Raw genomic sequence first — 20,449 nt, forward strand, 5'->3', positions numbered from 1 at the left:
CAGCTTTACAGATGGCCTGTGTTTTGGGTGGTGGCTCTTGTTTCATCTCTCTCTCTCTCAACAAAGGGGCATTTAAGTTCCCTTATTTAGACTGAGAGGAAGGTCACTGTCACTCCTGCCAGCTTCAAGGAGGTTTCTCCCAGTCTCCAACCTAGCACTATCATTTATTATTTGAAATTCATATGCATGTGAGCCACGGATGAAAACAAACCGTTTGGGCAGTTGAAACTCTACTGAGAGGACTGAACATCCTCCCTTAAAGAAACCCACTTGAAATTCCTATAACAAGAAAGAGAAGGAGCGGGAAAACGACTAGTGAATAGAAACAAAGGTTTAAAGATTAATGCAGATTTAAGTTTTATATAAATGTTCTAAAAGGTCCCTTAGGAAAGATGCAGCCTTTATTCTGAACAAGGAAATCTTATCAAGGGTTCCCATGTATAAATATTGAAAAGCTTCCTTAAAGGTTAGCCCCACTGCTAGATGTCAGCATGTTCTTTTCAAGATCCAACTTGCAGCAAATTGACTGTGAAAGAGAAGGGGGAAAAAAAAAGAAAGAACTCCTTGACAGAAGGCCTTCAACCCTTTTTATTTTTTATTTTTTCCCTGTTCAGCTCTACAGCATATACATGCAGGTAAATATCTCTGCGAGGCTGCGCTTATACAACTCTCTACTTCTATCTTGGGCTGGGTTTTTCTTAGAATCCTGCATCCCTCACTTCCCCAAAAAGAAAATGCTCTGCTGCCAATAACACCTCTGTGAAATCTCCTTTAAGTAAAGCGCTTCTTGCACCTAGGCTGGGGCTCTGAAAGCTGCCATCTGGTGTAATGCGGCTCTATTTTAAGCTTCGGAGTCACATGACTTAAATCCACATAAGTGTTGATTGTACATGATTGCCTTTATTGATTCCTCCTTGGACTCAACATGCTTGCATTAAACTTTAGATACAGTTTTACCTTAGACTTTCTTTCATTCTTTCTCTATCTCCCCTCTCCTCTTGCCCCTCCATCTTTCTTGCTATTCTTTGTATTGTGGCAGTGCCTAGAGTGCTCAGTCACGGACTGGGGACCCCAGGAGCTATACAAACGCTTATCGAAAAAGATGGTTCTTGTCCCCAAAAGCATCTTAAACTCTCATCACAAATAGTTTTTTGTTCCTAAGTAAAATTTTCAGGGGAGTTTAGTCTTTGTGTGGGATGTGAGAAGCAGTGCTGGCGATTAAAGGAGAGTTTTTAAAAAAGCAGTTAGGTCCCTAAGTTTAGGTTGGAGGTGGGAGTAGATTTCAAAGCACAAATGGGAGTTAGGCAATCCATTCCCACTGACTTCCAATGGGAACTGGATGCTTAACTGGCCTTTGTGGTTTTAAAAAGCCCCCCTTCAGTACTTAGCACTGCTTCTTCTGAGTCGGTAATGAACCAGTGCTCCAAAATGGTACCAGGGGGGCAGTGTGCTGTTTGAAGTGCTGTCTTTCAGATTAAATGTGTTTATAAACAGTGTCTCCTGACCAAGTGTGATCATTAACATTCCCACTGCACATTTCGCAAGAGGAGGGGTTGTCAGTTAATCCCAAAGCCCTGGCTGAAATCTTAGTTAATTACATTCCGACTGTAGAAATTCCTCGGCAGTTTGAAGTTGACAAAAGTTCTGTTGAGTTCTTATCCTGAATTGCTGAATTGCCTGAATTGCCACATTCCACCCCAGAGGTAGCTGAATTTCTGTGGTGAGCAGAGATTCTTAATAGTTTATAATTTCCAAACAGTGATTTAATTTGTATAAAACCTTACAATATCCTTATATTTTTTCTTTCTTTCTTTCTTAGTAGAGATGATCAAATATCAAATTACTCACTGGAAATCCTTTTTTTTTTTTCTGATAAAACATCCTCTTTTGTGTTTCTGAATAATCTGCTAACTGCTTTTCCTTTTTGTCCATTTGTTTCTTATGCTTATTTGCTTTTGCTCATCATTATTTGTGCCAAATTGTTGGCTACCTAGTGATATATTTAGTGTTTGTTTTGCGGTGGTGTCCAGAGGCCCTGTGTGAGAAGTGCTGCATCACACATATGATGAAAAGATGGCTGCTGATGTAAAATTCTTACGTCTAAGTATAAGACAAGAGACAATGGGTGTACACAACAATCAGATGGGGTGGGAAGCACAGAGCAACAATGAGAGGATTAGGAGTGGTGTGGCAACCAGCAAGCACAGCTCATTAAAGACCTGATGCAAAGCCCACTGAAGTCTATGGAAAACTCTGGTTGACTTCAGTGGTGTTTGAATCAGGCACTAGCTTGCTAGTTATAGTTGTCACATTCCAGGGTGCAATCCAGACCAAGGAGACCTGCTCCTGAACCCTGGGTGCCTTACAATGTTTTGTTGTGGTAGCTCCCTCCCTGGGCCACTCACAAATAGCCTACCGGCATGCAGGTCACACCCTGAGCTGAGTGTCTGTGTATAGCCACAACCCTGATCCAGCAGTTCTCACCCCAGCTGCCTGCCAGCAACACACGAGTCACACTCTGGCTTCCACCAGCTTCGGTTACCACCTGTAGGGTGACCTCAACACACTCCCAGGCCTGAGTTTTCCTAAAAATGTGTTTTCTGCACTGTCCAGCCCTCTCCTGCACAATTCTGCTTTTAAAGGTCTGTTGCCCCTGTGAAGGGTTAATATTTAACATTTTGCTCCTTTAACTGGAGTTATGAAACACTTCAATATAAACATTGCACTGGATTGTTTTAGATTGAAATATAAAATATCTTTTTTAACAAAAGAAGATAGGATTTTAGGTGAAATCAGGTGTAAGGCATTAGAGTCAGAAATGGTTACAAGAGAAATAAAGATAAAACACTTCCTAGTAACTAAAACTTAACGTGCTAGACTTGGTTCAAGGTAAAATCCTTACAACACCGGTCCCAGTGACAGAGCTGACCAAATTCTCAGGTCAGGATCTCCCCTGAAAGTCAAAGGGCTGGTTCCTTTGTCTTCGTAGGTGAAAGAGAGAGAGAGACAGAGATTGGAGATTTTTGCCCCTTTCTTTTATAGTCAGTTTATCTTTGAAGTGGATTCTTCTGAGAATTACTCCTCAAAGCAAAGTTTATTCAAAGTATAAAGAAGGTGACATGGAGTCTGATAGTGAAGAAGGCTCCATGTTCTTTTTTTCTCACCCTTGCTTGCTGAAATACACATTTGCTTTGTCTCCTGCTGTCTCCTCTCCCTGCTGTGTCAAGGAGCCTGTGTATTAATTATATGTAAACTGAGGTAAACACATATTTCTTCATTCGGGATACTTCTGCTTGGGCAGGGCTGGGTGGCATTGAGCATGTGCTATGAACATCATATGAACATAAGAACAGCCATACTGGGTCAGACCAAAGGTCCATCTAGCCCAGTATCCTGTCTTCTGACACTGGCCAATGCCAGGTGCCCCAGAGGGAATGAATAGAACAGGTAATCATCAAGTGATCCATCCCCTATCACCCATTCCCAGCTTCTGACAAGTGGAGGCTAGGGACACCATCCCTGCCCATCCTGGCTAATAGGTCCATCAACAGCTATCCTCCATGAATTTATCTAGTACTTTTTTGAACCCGTTATAGTCTTGGCCTTTACAACATTCTCTGGCAAGGAGTGAGTTATACTGGGGGACTTCATAACTTTATATATAATGTTGCTACCTACAGTTCATCATGATATTATCAAGAAGCAAGTTATTAGTTTTCAAACGATACCTCACAATGCTTGTTTTGTACACAGATCATTACAACAGCGCTTAGGGTGTGAATAAAGGGGTACTTTCAGTCACAATAGTTGATTGTACTGATAAATCAAATGGGGATGTTTTGTGCCTTAATTGGATGAACAAAGCTTTATCAAGAGAAGTCTCTTTTCTGTTTGCAAACTGGCCACGGCAATTTGGCAACGTCTGACACCATCATGTTGTGAGGAAGAAGTATTTCAAAATGGCCATCATACATTTCTGAGGCAAGTTCTATAGCTGGTAATTCACCTCTGTTCAAGCCCCAGGCAAACACACTACTCAAGTCTCGCTTCTGCCCTCAAAATAGGGCTAAAGTAGTGTAAAGACTTCACATTGGCTCTCTGCACAGAAATGAAATTCACCTTGCATGAATAGCTATTTGCACTAGTCTTCCCCTGCCACTTTGGTGTCCTGAGAACATTCTTGTAAATAAAAGCTGGTTCATGCATCCTCCAATGTTTGTAGGGTACGACCCCGGCTCAGCACAGGACTTAAGCGAGTGTTTGACTTTAAGCGTAAGGGCAGTCCAACTGAAGCCAATGGGGCAACTCACATACTTAGAGTTAAATTCTCTGCCGGATTGGGCCCTAAAGGAGTAGAATGGGTTGTGATCATCAGTGGAACAAATCACTAGATTCAGTTACAAAATTATTCACCTTCGGTTTTTAAATGAATGTCCCCAGCTTTGCTCTAAAAAGGAGAACAAGGTTGAAAATTACGGGTCTAGTTCTGGTCCTACAAAAAAATAGCACTCATGAGAGGAAAGAACCAGAGTTTTTATTGCTTTTATTTTTATTCTCCCCCCCCCGCCACCCCTCATTCTTTAAATTATGGACTTCAGCTCAGATCATTTACAAGACTTTTGGATACAGATCAGCAGCTGTACGCAGAGAGTATGAATCTTGAATCTTCCATTTCACACTCTGCCTGAACAGGGTAATAGCTTGAGGTGCTGTCAGGACCTTCATCTGCAAGAAATGATGAGAGAAGCAAACTTTCTGTGATTACACAGCTGGGAACAGGCCACAGGATTGCTGGATGGCTGCAAACTATAAAGAAAGAGAAGCAGAAAGACCTTTGATTTCTATTGGTGCTTATATGTGTGCAAATTGGTGTTGGGAAATTAAATGGATGAAGGCTCTTTCTCTGGACAGGAGGGAGATGTGTGTCTAAAGCCCACGACTGGACTTTAGGATAGCTGTGTTCTACTCCTGTCTCCGACACAGATTACCCTAGTGATCTTGAGCAAATCCCTTAGTCTCTCAATGCCCCCTGATGCAAACATCTAACAGCATAAATTTATAGCTTTTGTTTTTGGTAGAGAACATGTTAACACCTGTGCAATTTTTTTTTTAAATGAAGTTGTGCAAGTCTGCTGTTCTTTGATTCGAACTCCAGCTAGTGTTGGCAACCTATCTATGGAATGAGCAGTGTATAGTTCGTGTAATTTAACTTGATGATGATTGTTAGTGATGGGAAAACCTCACACCGTTCAGAAATTCACTTGGTTCAAGTAATCAGCCTCTGGTCACAAGCAAAATCTGCACAAGGCTTGTAGTGACCAAAATCTTAATTGTAACAAGAATTTGATATCTAGCTTAAAATGAACTAAGCTTACTACAATTCCTATGGACAGGTGATCACATTAAAAAAATAATAATAATAACTCTGAAGGCAGTTACAATAAATTGGTGTCTTTATGGATAGTCTGAGTAGGAACCGTGGAAAGAATGAGTCATGGAAATCAAGCTATCCTCTTGTACCTAAGTTTAAGCACATGAGTAGTCCCAAAGGAGGCACACATGTGCTTTAAGTTAGGCTTGTGCTTAAGTACCATGCTGAATCAAGGATAGGCTATAACTGTACATGCTGTAGCTAGGACTCAGTCTCCAGGATTGTCAATCCAGAACCTCAACAACAGCAGCAAATTCGCTTACAAATCATAGGGGGAAGAGTATAGCAAGCCATTATCAACAAACGTTTGCTCACGTTTCTTTTTTTTTCAACTAGCATTTCTGTAAAATGGAAATACCAGATGGTAAACTGGTGTAAATAGGTGCAGCTCGACTGAAGTCAATGGATCTGCACTCATCTCCTCACCAGCCAAGGATCTAACCCTGTATTTTCTTTGGTTAACAGAGCCAAAGCAGGTCGTGTGGGGGTTGGTCCTGCTTTGAGCAGGGGGTGGAACTAGATGACCTCCTGAGGTCCCTTCCAACCTTGATATTCTATGATTCTGTGACTCTGTGACTCCAACATTTTAGTTCAGAGCCCATGAGCTAAGGTGAGACACTAATGATTCATTTGGCTTTTGCTGGCTTTCTGCATAGGGGTGAATTTCACCCACATTCCTCGGTCAGTACTAAAAATCTATTGCAAGTAGCTGACAAAATCAGGGAAAGCGAAAGGGAAAAAAAGCACACTAAATAAAACTTGCCAAGAACAATCAGAAAATCAGGTTTTTTTTTCATAATTTCTAAAGATAAGAAATAACTATTTTTTAAAAAAGGAAAAGCTTTCACCTTCTCATATGTTGGATGACAAGTATTAAAGAGTGGTTTTTGGAACACATGTCTTCAGTTCATTATTAAATGCTAAGAATGAGATTTGAACTCTCCTGGACTCACCAGGCCCAGCAGAGTACTTGTGAACTAATTCATTATGTGTTGGATTTTTTTTTCTTTCTTTCTTTTTTTTTTTAAATTAGAAGAATGCAATTAAAACTGAACTTGATAATTAATTCTGAACCGGTGAGAACCAGTTCCAGAGATTATGACTATAATGCTATGTAGCCATTGATATAAATATTCATGAGGTTTCATTGTTTTATGGTTTTTCTCAAGCACTCAGCTTATCTGAAGAAGTAAAATTAAAGCACCATTATTTAACATTTCAGTGTAAATAAGAATCAGTGGAAAAATAGTAGTTTGTGCAATTTATATACATATTCTGTAAATGTGCGTATCATGCATTATCTGTGTGTGTCATGCATTTATCTGTGTATTGTGTGTGTGTTATATGTATTTGATACATGCTCTGTCTCACACATGCACACACATATGAGCCTTGTACACAAAGATGTATATAGACACCTGCACAAATAACTATGAAGGAGACAGAGCTGGAGAGACGGATAAACAATTTTGCATCTTAATCTGGTCAGCATTGAAATTCATTGAAATTGACTTGATTTACCACCAAAAAATCAATTAAAATATAAAACTAATCATGTGTGGTTGAAGGTAGAGTGAGCAAAGGGGCTTTCTTATTCTAGTCATCTGATACTGGTCCATAGCATCATCATGTGTGCCCTTGTCACAGACTCCTATATAAACAAGAAATCTTCAAGCACACTGGAGGAATAAAGACAGACCCTAGAGAGATAGTGACTGAAGAGAAACAGGCAGCTGGGCAGTAGTTAGCCAGCTAGATTGAAAAAGACAGAAAGTTAAACAAAACAAAACACAGATTAATTTTAAACCTTCAGTGTGTTATTTGATTGAATTTGATTTAATTTTTTTTTAAGAAACTGAAAATGGGTTTTACATAATTGCCCTTTGTTTCCTTTCAGGGTCCTGGCACAGTTGGCCTCACCACAGGCCCTACGGTTACTGAGTACTATATAGAAATTTGAGCAAGATTTAAGCCTACTGCAGCGGCATGCTCAGTTCATTTATTGTGAGGCACTGAAAAGTCAAATTCAGTATTATGTGATTAAGCTACATCTGTCTCAGCGCATGCAGGAACCATATTTCTGTGAGTTCAGCAGGTGTTTTGCAAAGAATCTAAAGGATTTTGCACAAAATTAGTGCCTATAATAAAGCCCCAGTAATGAAGAGACAGCTCTTTATATCACTGATATATTATAGTTTCGTTCTAATAAATGTCATTGCCAGATATTTCAAAACCTAAAAGAGGTTTGCTGACTGAACTGTTTTGCAAGCATATTTGCTATGCCTTATTGCAAAGATGTTCTTTTATAGACATACAGTTTAGAAATTTTATTTGACACTGCTGACTACTAAATTAGCAGCTTTTCAACTTTGCGAGACTCATGCAACACAAGTGAGATAAAAAGGTAGAATGCATAACTTTTGCATTAATTCTTGTTGGCACTGTCATAAGAATCTTCAAGATGTGTTAATTGAGCTGAAAATATGTGAAACAAATTATAACAGGGGTGTTTTTTCTCTCTCTCGCAGACCTTTCTCTCTCTCTCTCTCTCTCTCTCCTGTTCTGTTCTATACAGATTCCCACACAGAGACCATCACCTTCGTATCAGAATGCCCACTGAGAATGCATTAAGCAAGGTTAACAGCATCAGTTGTGTGTGGCTGTCCTTGAGGGGAAATGTGTGTGCGTGATGTGCTCTGTGCTTTTGGGAGGGAATGTGAGGCCAAAGAAGTGCACTTTGCACTTGGAAAGGATAGCAGTGAGGTATGAAGTAGGTCTCGTCCTGCAGGAATGAGTTCCATGGTATTGGACCAGCCCCTGTGAATTCTCTGTTCCTTGCTTCAAAACCACTTAATCCTTGTGGCAGATAATTCTGCTGCACCAGTAGAGGGAAGTTGACTAGAGAGATGCCTTGAAATCTTTCCACAAAACTTTTTTTTTGGGGGGGGGTCAGAAAATGCTGGTTTGTCAAAACAGAAACGTTGTGGGAACAGGTTGTTTTTTGGCAACATTCCTGTTTTAGATTTTTCTCTTTTATTTATTTATTTATTTTTTAATTGTTACATTGTCCAAATGTCCCATTCTTACACTTCTGAAATCATAGAATGTCAGGGTTGGAAGGGACCTCAGGAGGTCATCTAGTCCAACCCCCTCCTCAAAGTAGGGCCAATCTCCAAGCAGATTTTCACCCCAGTTCCCTAAATGGCCCCCTCAAGGATTGAATTCACAACCCTCGGTTTAACAGGTCAATGCTCAAACCACTGAGCTAGCCCTCCTGTCCCAAACGAAAAAAAAAAGCTAAATTTTTCAGGTCAAATTGACATTTCATTTTGAAATTTAAATTGTTTCTACTGTAGTTTTCATAAGATGATCCAAAAGATTAATAGAAAATGTAACATTTTCTGCAAAAAACTATAGGGCTTATTCTTTGCTGCTATTTAGAATTAGGCTCTGATGGGTTACAAAGGCTGGGTAATTCTTAAGGTGTTCCTAAGGATGCTTTCCTGCCTGTAGTATTGCAACACCAACAACACAGTCCATATTTGGCAAATGCTGTGACAAAGCCATGGAGGTGGTAGAAATTTTCTCTGATTTACCATTTAGTCCATCCCACAAATATTAGGTAATTGGGGCCAGATCCTCAGGTAGTTTAAATCGGTGTAGCACTGTTGAAGCTTATGGAGCTACATTAATATATATTAGCTGAGGATCTGGGCCCAAACTGATTCAAAAGTGGGTCTTAGCCTTTTGGAATGTTTTCACTAAAGAGTTAATCTGGAGTCTTAGCCAGGTATTGTTCCTAATGCCCCCACCATGCACATACAAAACCTTCTCACCTGAGTATTGAGGTGCTTTCAACCAAGGCTAGCTGGGGTTCTGGGTTAGAGTCCAAGTAGCATCTTCACTCAGGCTGGTAAGCAATCCACTTTGCTCTGCAGACACAGACTAAACCACTTGAGTGCTGGTAGTCCTCCAGTGCCTTCCTACAATTCACAGAATAATAGAAGATTAGGGTTGGAAGAGACATCAGGAGGTATCTAGTCCAACCCCCTGGTCAAAGCAGAACCAACCCCAACTAAATCATCCCAGCAAGGGTTTGGTCAAGCTGGGACTTAAATGCCTCTAAAGATGGAGGTTCCACTACCTCCCTAAGTAACCTATTCCAGTGCTTCACCACCCTCATAGTGAAATAGTTTTTCCTAACATCCAACCTAGACTGTGCCCAGAAGGACCGACAAGTTCTCCCACAAGACACTGGGAAAGAATCCAGCGTGCCTTAGCTTACAGGAGCACAAAGAACCATGGGATGTGCCCCTATAAAGCCTAGTGACACACATTGGCGAGTACAGCACCAATGAGGACACAGTAACTCAGTTAGGGCTTTGCAATGTGTTTGCTCACACCCAGGCTATGTAAACCCAAGTGCTCAGCTTGGGTGATCAGCAACTGGATGTAACTTCACAGAGAAGGCATACCCTTCAGCTGATCAAACTCTGTATAGCTTTCTCCAAAGCCTTTTTATTTTTTGGTGAACAAACCCCCAGCAATATGGAAGCATGGAGCAAGGTTTTTGGATACTTTACATCACCAAGCTTATTGATTATCATTTTTTAAAGATTTGTGTTCCCAGCATTAATTCTCTTGAGTATTACTGCAGTTACTGTGGTGTATTTATGCTGGCCATGTGGATACTCCGGGAGCTCTGGATTCATTAGCTTGGGGTTACAGTGGATAGATTCAGCTGAAAGTAAATGCCATCCACTCATCTGCACTTGCCTTGCAAAAAGTTAGTCAAGTGCCCTTTACACTTGCAGGAAATTGTCATTCCTTGCTGAGCTGGTCTTCCACAATCTATAAAGGCTCTGTGCAAATGGGATTTCAGTATGAGAGTGTTTTCTCAGCAGTTACTTCTGAACCTGTGCAAATTCTTATGTCACTCTTGATGTTGGCGTCTTGTATGCACTCCCAAGGCACAGAACAGCTGGAGCATTTCCAAAAAAGTGCAAATGGAAGAAAGGTTCAGAGGTGACCTAACAGAGGTTTACACAGTTTTGAGATGGGCTGATAGAAGAGAGAGATTTTTTTTCTTTGCAGTATATTAAAAATTGTGGGGCCCTTATTCAGGCACAATAGGAAACTGGTAGTTCTGATTTCTCTGAATTTCCTTTGTTTGGCTCAGGGAATTATTCTTTGTAAACCATTGGGACAACTGTTTTTTAAAGGGAATTATCCTAGGTGATCCGTGGGACTACTGTATCTGAATGAATGTTGTAATTGGAAAAAGTATTTACATAGCCTTTAGATTCCATTTCTACGTTAAAGAGAAACTTCCTACAATAACTATTTCTACTTACAATGCCTGATCCATCTCCCCTTGGAATCATAGAATCATAGAATATTAGGGTTGAAAGAGACATCGGGAGGTCATCTAGTCCAATCTCCTGCTCAAGGCAGGACCAACCCCAACTAAATCATCCCAGCCAGGGCTTTGTCAAGCTGGGCCTTAAAGACCTCTAAGGAAGGAGATCCCACCACCTCCCTAGGTAACACATTCCAGTGCTTCACCACCCTCCCAGTGAAACAGTGTTTCCTATTCTCCAACCTAGAGCTCCCCCACTACAACTTGAGACCATTGCTCATTGTTCTGTCATCTGCCACCACTGAGAACAGCCGAGCTCCATCCTCTTTGGACCCCCCCTTCAGGTAGTCAAAGGCTGCTATGAAATTCCCCCATCACATTTCTCTTCTGCAAACTAAATAACCCCAGTTCCCTCAACATCTCCTCGTAAGTCATGTGCCGCAGCCCCCGAATCATTTTGGTTGCCCTCCGCTGGACCCTCTCCAATTTGTCCATATCCCTTCTGTAGTGCGGGGACCAAAACTGGACACAATACTCCAGGTGTGGAGTCAGTAGGAGTCTTGCTATTGACTTCAGTGGGATATGGATTGGGCCCAGGCAACACCTTTCATCTGCAGATTTTCAAAGCACTTTGAAAAGATGGGCAAGTATTACTATCCCAGTGAGGCGATTGAGATGTAAAGGGGTTAAAACAAGCTGCCCGAGGTTATATGGCAAGGCCCTGGAAGAGTAAAAATAAGGGTTCCAGGTCCCGAGACCCCTGATTTGACACCTAAACCACACAGCTTCTCTGTAGGAACTAGCATTCAGAATTCTATTAGCTGTTATTTATTTCTTTTGTGTGAACCTTGGGCAAGTCAGTTTGCCTCTGTGTCTCCTCATCTGTAAGACAAGATGATCATATTTACTTACACTATTACATATGAAGGAAGAGGCTGGAAGAGTGGGTTATTGTGAAGATAATGCACGAGGAGATTTTCCAAAGCATAAAGGATAGTTAGCTGTGCAATTCCCAATGGAACTGAGTGCCTAAATCCCCTTTGTGCCTTTGACAATCTCCTCCTTCATTAATCTTTATCCAGTTCTCTGAATATGTAAACTGCTAGATAGCTGTCTAGATACAGATGTTGCCCCCCCCCTTTACTCAAAGGGGTGAACTGTTATCAACTTTTACTTCCCTGACACTGTCTGGGTGAGTAATAGATTTGTAATCTGGCCCTAAATTATGATGATTTCCTGATAGCATCCTTTAAAAAAGGGGTTTTTCCTCCTTTTTCTTTTTTTAGCAATTCACATCCCCCACTACAAAAAATGAACAAACAAACAAATATCCAAGTCCTTCTGGAGCTCAGAACTCATAAGCAAAACTATATTCCTCTTTGTGTAAATAAGTGATGTTCACAATATAAACATCCCAATCTATTCCCAACCTCCTTTGGGGAGACGGGGACCATCTACTCTAATCAGAGGTTTTGACCCTAAATAGGGAGATGTTTCAGAGAGTCCATGAAGTGCACTTAGGATATTGCTATTACTGTTGATTTTACAAAGAAGGTGCTCAGATACTGTGGTGTTGGGCAGCAGTTTCAATATGAATCCCTAAGACAGACAGCGAGATAGTTTTAACTTGAGACACTTATTTTATTTTATTTTGCATTTGAGTTCAATAAATCTCAGTTCTCGGTTATTTTATTTATGCCTGCAAGTCTTCAGGACATATTTGGTCACGCAGAAGTACTTAATTTTACTGTTTCTACACATATAAAAAAAATCAGACCATTCGTTTAATTTCAATTGACAAATACATCAATATAAAGATATGGAACTAACATGAAGTATGCCTGCATCACCTGGCCCACTTGGGTCATGGTCTGGTATCCGGTTTGTATAAGCAGTCCCAGAACTTCTAAGAAGACTCACTGGAGATCCTGATGGGCAATGTGTCCTTCTTAATATTAACCTCCCGACTTCAGTGCACTCCAGCATGTTACTAGGGTCTCTGCTAGCAGGTCACCTTGTAGGATCATAGTCTTAGATTGCAATCTTTCTTCTTATTTTATACTTTTATAGAATGACGCATAATAGGGTCACAATCCTGCTGAAAAGAAAAAAGAATAATAATCTTCATTAAGGTGTTTCACTGAGACTCAAGGGACAACATTTTAGATTTCCCCAGCCACTAACGTGCAATTTTTTTTAAGAATCAATTTTCTAGCTGTAGAGGTGTGAAAACCAAGGGAGGAGAAACTGGTTTCTCCTCCCTTGGTTTTCACACCTCTACTGCTAGAACAGGGGCTCATCCTCCCTGATTGAACTAACCTCGTTATCTCTAGCTTGCTTCTTGTTGCATATATATACCTGCCCCTGGAAATTTCCACTACTTGCATCCGAAGAAGTGGGTATTCACCCACGAAAGCTCATGCTGCAAAACATCTGTTAGTCTATAAGGTGCCACAGGATTCTTTGCTGCTTTTACAGATCCAGACTAACACGGCGACCCCTCTGATACTTAATTCTAAATACTACAGCTGGTTGAAAAATGTCAACATTTACAATTTCAAATGTTGATGGAAAGAAAGAGGTTTTTATTATTGAAACTTTTCACAAATATTTCATCACAGGGTGAATCACTTGATGATTCCCTGTTCTGTTCATTCGCTCTGGGGCACCTGGCACTGGCTACTGATTTCCATCCCCTTCTTATCAACTGTTGAGGATAGCCCACTTCCACCTTAATTCATAGAATCATAGAATCTCAGGGTTGGAAGGGACCTCAGGAGGTCATCTAGTCCAACCCCCTGCTCAAAGCAGGACCAATCCCCAACTAAACCATCCCAGCCAGGGCTTTGTCAAGCCTGACCTTAAAAACCTCTAAGGAAGGAGATTCCACTGCCTCCCTAGGTAACCCATTCCAGTGCTTCACCACCCTCCTAGTGAAAAAGTTTTTCCTAATATCCAACCTAAACCTCCCCCACTGCAACTTGAGACCATTACTCCTTGTTCTGTCATCTGCTACCACTGAGAACAGTCTAGATCCATCCTCTTTGAAACCCCCTTTCAGGTAGTTGAAAACAGCTATCAAATCCCCCCCTCATTCTTCTCTTCTGCAGACTAAACAATCCTAGTTCCCTCAGCCTCTCCTCATAAGGCTCGTTAGCACTGACCCTCCCTTGGTAAGGCAACTCTCATCTTTTCATATGCTGTGTATTTATATCTCCCTACTGCATCTGATGAAGTGGGTTTTAGCCCATGAAAGCTTATGCCCAAATAAATGTGTTAGTCTCTAAGGTGCCACAAGGACTCCTCCTTGTTTTTGTTGGAAGACAGGATACTTGGCTAGATGGACCTTTGGTCTGACACATTATGGGCTTTCTTATGTTCAAACAGTTTTCATTATGCTGTTGTGTACTGTGCCAGTTGAAAATGGCTGGTTTGTAAAGGAGAGGCAGTACGGCCTAATGGACAGGAAAGTTTTGTTCAAATCTCAGCTCTGCCACTCACCCATTGCAAATAGCAAGTCTCTTCACCTTTTTGTGTCTCTGTTTCTCTACCCACCCTTTGCCTGTCTTTTTTAAATTGAGATTGTATGGGTGAGATTTTGAAAAACACCTCAGTGATTTAGTCCTGTTCATTCCTGAAAGTCTCCTAAACACATCAGGGCAGGGACTGTCTCTCACTATGTCCACGTGCAGTGCTTAGCGCAATGGGTACACAGTCTCAGTTGAGGCTTCTAGACATTATTGAAACACAAAGAATAATTTTAATAAAACTCCAGCTGTTTTGCTAATCTGAGAGTTTAGAAAGGTGTTTTTATTCTTCTTTCTGTTCCTACCTTTAAAGATTTGAAGATGCAAAGAAGAAAAGCTAAATAATAATAATAAGAAGAAGAAGTCCTTGTTACTATCTCATGGAGAGAACAATATTTTTCTCAACGTCCCTTCGAAACCATTCTTGATTTCATAATAAGCTTTTTTTTTTTTTGTCGGCACTGCTCCTTGGTAGTGGGGCAAATGCATTTGGAGGATCAGGGAGGGAGAGGTTGCTTTTTGGGGGTGGGGGTCGGGGGGAAGGAGAAGTTACAGCTTTGTAACTGAAAACGATGTCCTCAAATTCCTTTGAAAAATATCACCCATGCTCTGAAGCTCCCTTGTCACATCAGACACAAGCAGCCCCATGCATAGAACCCACTGTCCTATTTTGCAGCAAGTCGCTTTCTGAAGGCATTGGTGGTGTCATATGTTTCAGCATTATTCATGTTAAGAGGGAGAATTAAATTCCTCAGCTCCGGTTGGAGCAGGGAGGGGGTGGAATTTACCTACTGTTGTTAAAGTGGAGGGCTGATTACAAGGCTGCAGCTGCTTGGCTCTGTCTTAAACAAGAAAACAAACCTCCTAACCAGCCACCATGGAGCACCTTTCACTCTGTTCCCATGGCAACACCTCTATCCTCTGGTGCCCATGGTGTCTCTAATGCTTTTGACTAGTTGGATTCCTTGGTACCTGCTTCCAGTGCCAGGTCTTGTCAAACCTTATTAGGCTGAGAATCCATTTCTACTGCACTAGTGGGAAAAGAAAGCAGACAAATTTAGTTCACCTGAGATCTCTTTCAAATCCCAGTAAAGTCAATTTCTCAAGTTTCCAGCTAAGAGCTGAACTTGCCTAGGGCAAATACACACATACACGCTTTCTGTCTCTCTCCCTTTATCTCTCTCACACACAATCTCACAAACTCGTTCCCTCTCTTGCACACACAGACACACAGTCTCTCACACAAAAAAATAATTTTATTTTACGAACACACAGAGACAAATTCTCTCTTACGCACACACAGTCTCACACATGCAAAATAACAGGCTTTTTCACACACTCTCAATCACATAGGCAAAGTTACTGTCTCTCTAAGACAACACACATTGTCTAAATATTTCACACACACACACCCCAACTTGCTCACAACATACCAACATACGCAAACTGAAAATGCTCTTTCTTCTTCTCTTACACACACACACGCATGCACGTACACATGCTCCTTCTCTCTCATACACATCCCTTACGACATCTATAAAGTCATTATGTTGGGTTGAAATCAAAATATAACTTCACCTGGTTTAATGGAGAAATGTCAGGCTCATAGCTTCCTTCTGATACCCCTGTTCACAGGCTAGGAGGAAAAAAGTGTCAAGAATAAATATCTATATATGTTTTCATCCCATGTTCATCTCTGTCATATCTGAGCCCCTTATGAATATATCATGCCAGGTTCATGGCATGACATGAGTATATTAAGAGGTGAGACTGGCTAATGTGCTGGCACATGCATCACATCCTTAATGTGTCTGCTTTGCGGGTTAGAGGGCTATGTCTGGTCTCTGCTTAGTTCCTCAAGCTGCCTGCTGCATATACTACAATCAGCAGCAAGCGCTAGGTGGGCCTGTACTTTGCTACTTTATGGAGGACCAGCAAAGGAGTGCATTCCTCTGCTGTCTCCTAAAATATACCCTTACTGCAGTCATGATTCCTGCAGCAGAGGACACTGGAGACAACCCTGCTGATGCCCTTCTCTGTGCTGTCCAGGGAAGGATTCAACACTTATTGTATACATTTTGGTTCTCCTACGCATCGTATCTTGGATGACACACAAGAGAGTAACACATAGCGTTGGGTTTGTCTAAATAAATCTACTTTGCTGAAGTGCTTCTCTCAAGCTCAGATCAAAATTGTCTGCATTGTACTATGATCTGTTTATGTTGCATGGTACAGATCAGCCTAGTCTGAGGTTGTCTCCAGCTTCCAGGGAAAGATTGAAGCTAAATGGTGCTCAGAACTACCAAAATGTCAGGCTCCACCAGAGTGGCTACTTCTCCCAGCCCAGCCTTTTCCTCCTCAGGATGGACATCCATTCACCGCAAATGATTGTTTCTCCCACTCCTGATCTCAGCTTCCTCCCAAGCCAGCTGCAATCTTCTAGCCCTTGCTTCTGTTCCTCTCTCTCAATGCTACTACATCCAGGTCACCTCTGACCCATGAGGCCCAGCTCCCACGTATCTGGTTTTGATTGATAGAATTTGCTATAGAAACCATTTCAATTTTCAGAAGAGCTCAGGGCCAGATTTTCTAAGTTGCTCTGCATCCAGCGGCTCTTGTTATGACAATTACAGACTGATTTTCAGAACAGCTCAGTTCCCAATTTCCTCCACTTTAGAAAATCTGGCTACTTGAGATCAGTCAGGAAGGACTCCTTGGATTAGTGATGAACAAGCCAACACAGCTCAGAAATTTGGATCAGCATCCATAAATCTGGATGCCTTGTGAACTTATCCAAACTTCTTTGGCCTATAAAACTGAGATGGAGATTTTGTGAGAACAAGATTTCCAGTCCCCATGCTGCATATTGCATGAGGAGTAGCCCTGAAACAGACTCTGATGGTGATTTGACTCTTCCACTTCCAATTCCTAGAAAGAGATGTACAAAAATTTAGCTTTCATTTTATTATATTTAGATAGCATTTGAAGGTTTGAATGGTAAAAAGTTTATTTTTTCCATAGCAACTTATGGATGTGAATCTAATACTGCTGGCAGGAAAATGGAAGCCTTTGAAATGTGGTGTTGGCAAAGACTATTGCATATCACCTAGACAGAAAAAAAAAAGATGAACACTTATGTTAGAAATATTAATGGAAAGAAATGGAATCTGTTTTTGGAGATCAACAATTGCAAACATTTGTACATTAGCCACATCAGGAGCAGAGATTGAAATAACCCCAGTAAAGTGATCATGGAAGGAATGATGGAGGGTCATTATAGTAGGGGATGACCAGCAAGGAGATGGATAGATGCTGTGCAGCAGATCACTGGTTGGTCAGCAGCTGAGTGTGTGAAGGTAGCGATGGATTGAGAAGACTTCTGAAAATTCAACTGTGAGGTCATGATTCAGACATGAATAAATGGACTTTACTACTACTATTCCTAAATAGCATTCTTAGCTACTTATACTGTCCCCATTACCATGGTATCTGACACCTCGTAATATTTAATGTATTTATTCTCACCCCTCTGAGGTAGGGAAGTGCTATTTATCCCTTTTTTATAGATAGGGAACTGAGCCACAAAGAAACCAAGTGACTTGGTTAAGGTCTCAAAGAAAGCCTGTGGCAAAAAGGGAGTTAAACCCAGTTATCCACAGCCCCTAAATAGCTCCCTGGTCTGGCCTGCCTTTCACTACTGTGGTACAGCATGGCCAGAGGGCAGCAGGAGAAGTTAGAAGGGAGCTTATTCCCTGTAGAGGGAAGAAAGTTTGCTATAGATTAATTAGAGCACCTGAAGTCAGTCACCTGATATAACCCCCCTGCTTCAATCAGACAGGGGAAGGTGTTGGAGCAGAGAGCAGTTTGGAGGGAAGCAGAGGAAAGTTTGGAGAAGTGCTGTGGTGGGCTAAGAAGACCAAGACCCTAGGTAAGGGGCACCTGGCTTGTGCAGAGGGAGAGCTGGAAGCCTCCCACAAGCTGAAGGGCAGGAAAGGGAAGTAGCCCAGGGGAAGGAACTGCTAGTTCAAGTGGTTTACCGCTATCCTGGGCTGGGACTCAGAGTAGAGGGAGGGCCCGGGTCCCTCTCTCTCCACTCCCCTCCTCTAGGACACTAGTGGGGCTGTTAATATCCCAGTTCAGGGGCAAGAAATGGCACCCTAACCCTCCCCCCCAGCACAAGAGAAAGTGTGAGACCCATCATAGTAGGGCTGGCAATTTGCCACACTACCCAGCTTGGGTTTAGTCCACTGGAAACTATAACCAACAAAAAGATTATAAAGAAATACGGAGTTGATGAACTGAATAGCAGAATGAATCCTAAATGGCAACATTAGCAAGGAGCAAAGGGGGCACATTTCATTGTCATAAGAACAAGAAGAGAGCTGTGTTGGCTTTTTCCCTCCTAGACAAAGACTTCCCAATGAGCTACAAATGGGAGCATAATGTGCTTCAAGGACTTTGCTAGGTCTACAGTTGCTCCCCTCCCAATGGATCCAACAGCTCAGAGGAAGGAGGCATCTATTGAGCAGGAGATTCCCTGTGGGCTGAAGAGACAAAACCCATAGATAATTGGAAATGGACACAGGACCAATTTTCCTCAGATGAGACTAGTTGGAGATATCATCAATTTTGCTGTGGTGGTGAAAAGGGAATACAGGATCATTTTTTACTGGAAGTGGGGACCAGAGAGTTTTTCTACGGGTGGGGAGAGTCTAGGGATCAGAAGGTGAGGGAAACACAAGATCAGTTTTGCCAGGTGGGTTTTGGGGTGAAATAAAAATTTGGTTTTGCCCAGATGATGGAGGAAGGAACCAAGATATATTTTGTTGGGGGTTGGGTATTGGGACGGCATACTGTGACCACAGACACCTTGGCTCTATTGAAGGTCAGGACACAACTACACCACCTCTATATCAAAGTCAGCACAAACTCATCTTCCCCAAACTCCTTGGGTAATCTGACCTTTGTGTTGATATAGATTCAGCAAGACACCAACTGCCAATCATCTCCCTTCTTGTGGTTCCAGTCTGAGCTGAGCATAGGGATGATTTGAAACCATGACGTTCCTGTGTGGCTGGGTTTAGAGGTGACCCTCCTATCAGCAAGAATTTTACTTTCTCATCTGAACTTTGGATGGGGGCTATGTATCTCTGTCACATTCTGGGGTGCCAATCCAGACCAGTGTGGGGTTGTGTCACTGCCTGCCCTGTAACCCTGGGTGCCTCACGATGCTTTGCTGTTGTAGCTCTCAATGGTCCCAACCTGGGATGCTTACAAGCAGGCTATCAGCATGCAGGTCACTCCCTGAGTATGTGTGTGCTAGACAGCCCTAGTTCAGCAACTCAGATCCCAGCAGCAGGTTTCACACCTATATTCACTTCCAGAGTCTTCAAACCCCTCCCTTCGTTGAAGGACCCATTTTCTCAGCTTGCAGGGGCTCTGAGCTCTTATGTCTGTGTAGTGATGGATGCCAAAGATGGCTTCTGTCCTTTCTTATATCTCCCAAAGTTCAATGGCCTTGTTTCAAGAGGTAGGATGACTTCAGGCTGTTCTTCCCATCCCCCTGTATGCAAATAGGGTTTCCTGTGTAATAGGGTTTCCTTTGTTTCTGATTCCACCATGCTTAATTTACGTAGGACAGTGTTTCTCAAACTGGGGTCCCCAAGGTACTTCAAGGGCTCCACTGGCTCTGCTGATAAACTCCTTTCCCTCCCTTCCTCCCTCAATGCTTCCCCTTCCCTCCCACCACCTAAACACCATGCTCTATCACCCCCCCTACCAACTTGTTAGTGTGAGGTTTGCCTCCACTCTGTGTTAGCTTGATTGGTCTGTTTACTACTAATATATAAACTGAGGTGAACACACATTCCTTTGTTTAGAATAGACCTGTTTAACAACACCCCCTCACAGGCCTGATTTAAACACACTTTAGTCATAATTCTAGCATATCTTCATAACTCTTAATACTCACTGTGTACATACATCACACAATAATATTAATGATCAGTGAGTTATTAGTTTTCAAATGACACTTCACAAGAGATATTTTGTACAAAGATCATTACAATAGTGTGTAGGGTGTGAATATAGAAGTTCTTAGTGTCACAATCCCCATCACAAGCAGTCCAGGCG

The 20,449-nt window shown here is 41.8% G+C and overlaps 1 long non-coding RNA gene across 2 annotated transcripts; it reads right to left on the reverse strand.

Annotated features, from left to right (window-relative positions):
- Positions 1-4,577: 4,577 nt before the first annotated feature.
- Positions 4,578-19,867, reverse strand: LOC120408608. Of its 2 annotated transcripts, XR_005600820.1 has the most exons (4): positions 19,686-19,867; positions 15,896-15,953; positions 15,290-15,348; positions 4,578-4,725 (listed from the first exon to the last, which is right to left on the reverse strand). It is a non-coding gene; the product is annotated as an uncharacterized LOC120408608 (long non-coding RNA). The 2 variants fall into 2 exon arrangements; XR_005600819.1 differs by lacking the exon at positions 15,290-15,348.
- Between the last annotated feature and the right edge of the window lie 582 nt (positions 19,868-20,449).

This window comes from Mauremys reevesii, linkage group 6 (assembly GCF_016161935.1).
Source record: "Mauremys reevesii isolate NIE-2019 linkage group 6, ASM1616193v1, whole genome shotgun sequence".
In the NCBI taxonomy this organism is placed as follows: domain Eukaryota; kingdom Metazoa; phylum Chordata; order Testudines; family Geoemydidae; genus Mauremys; species Mauremys reevesii.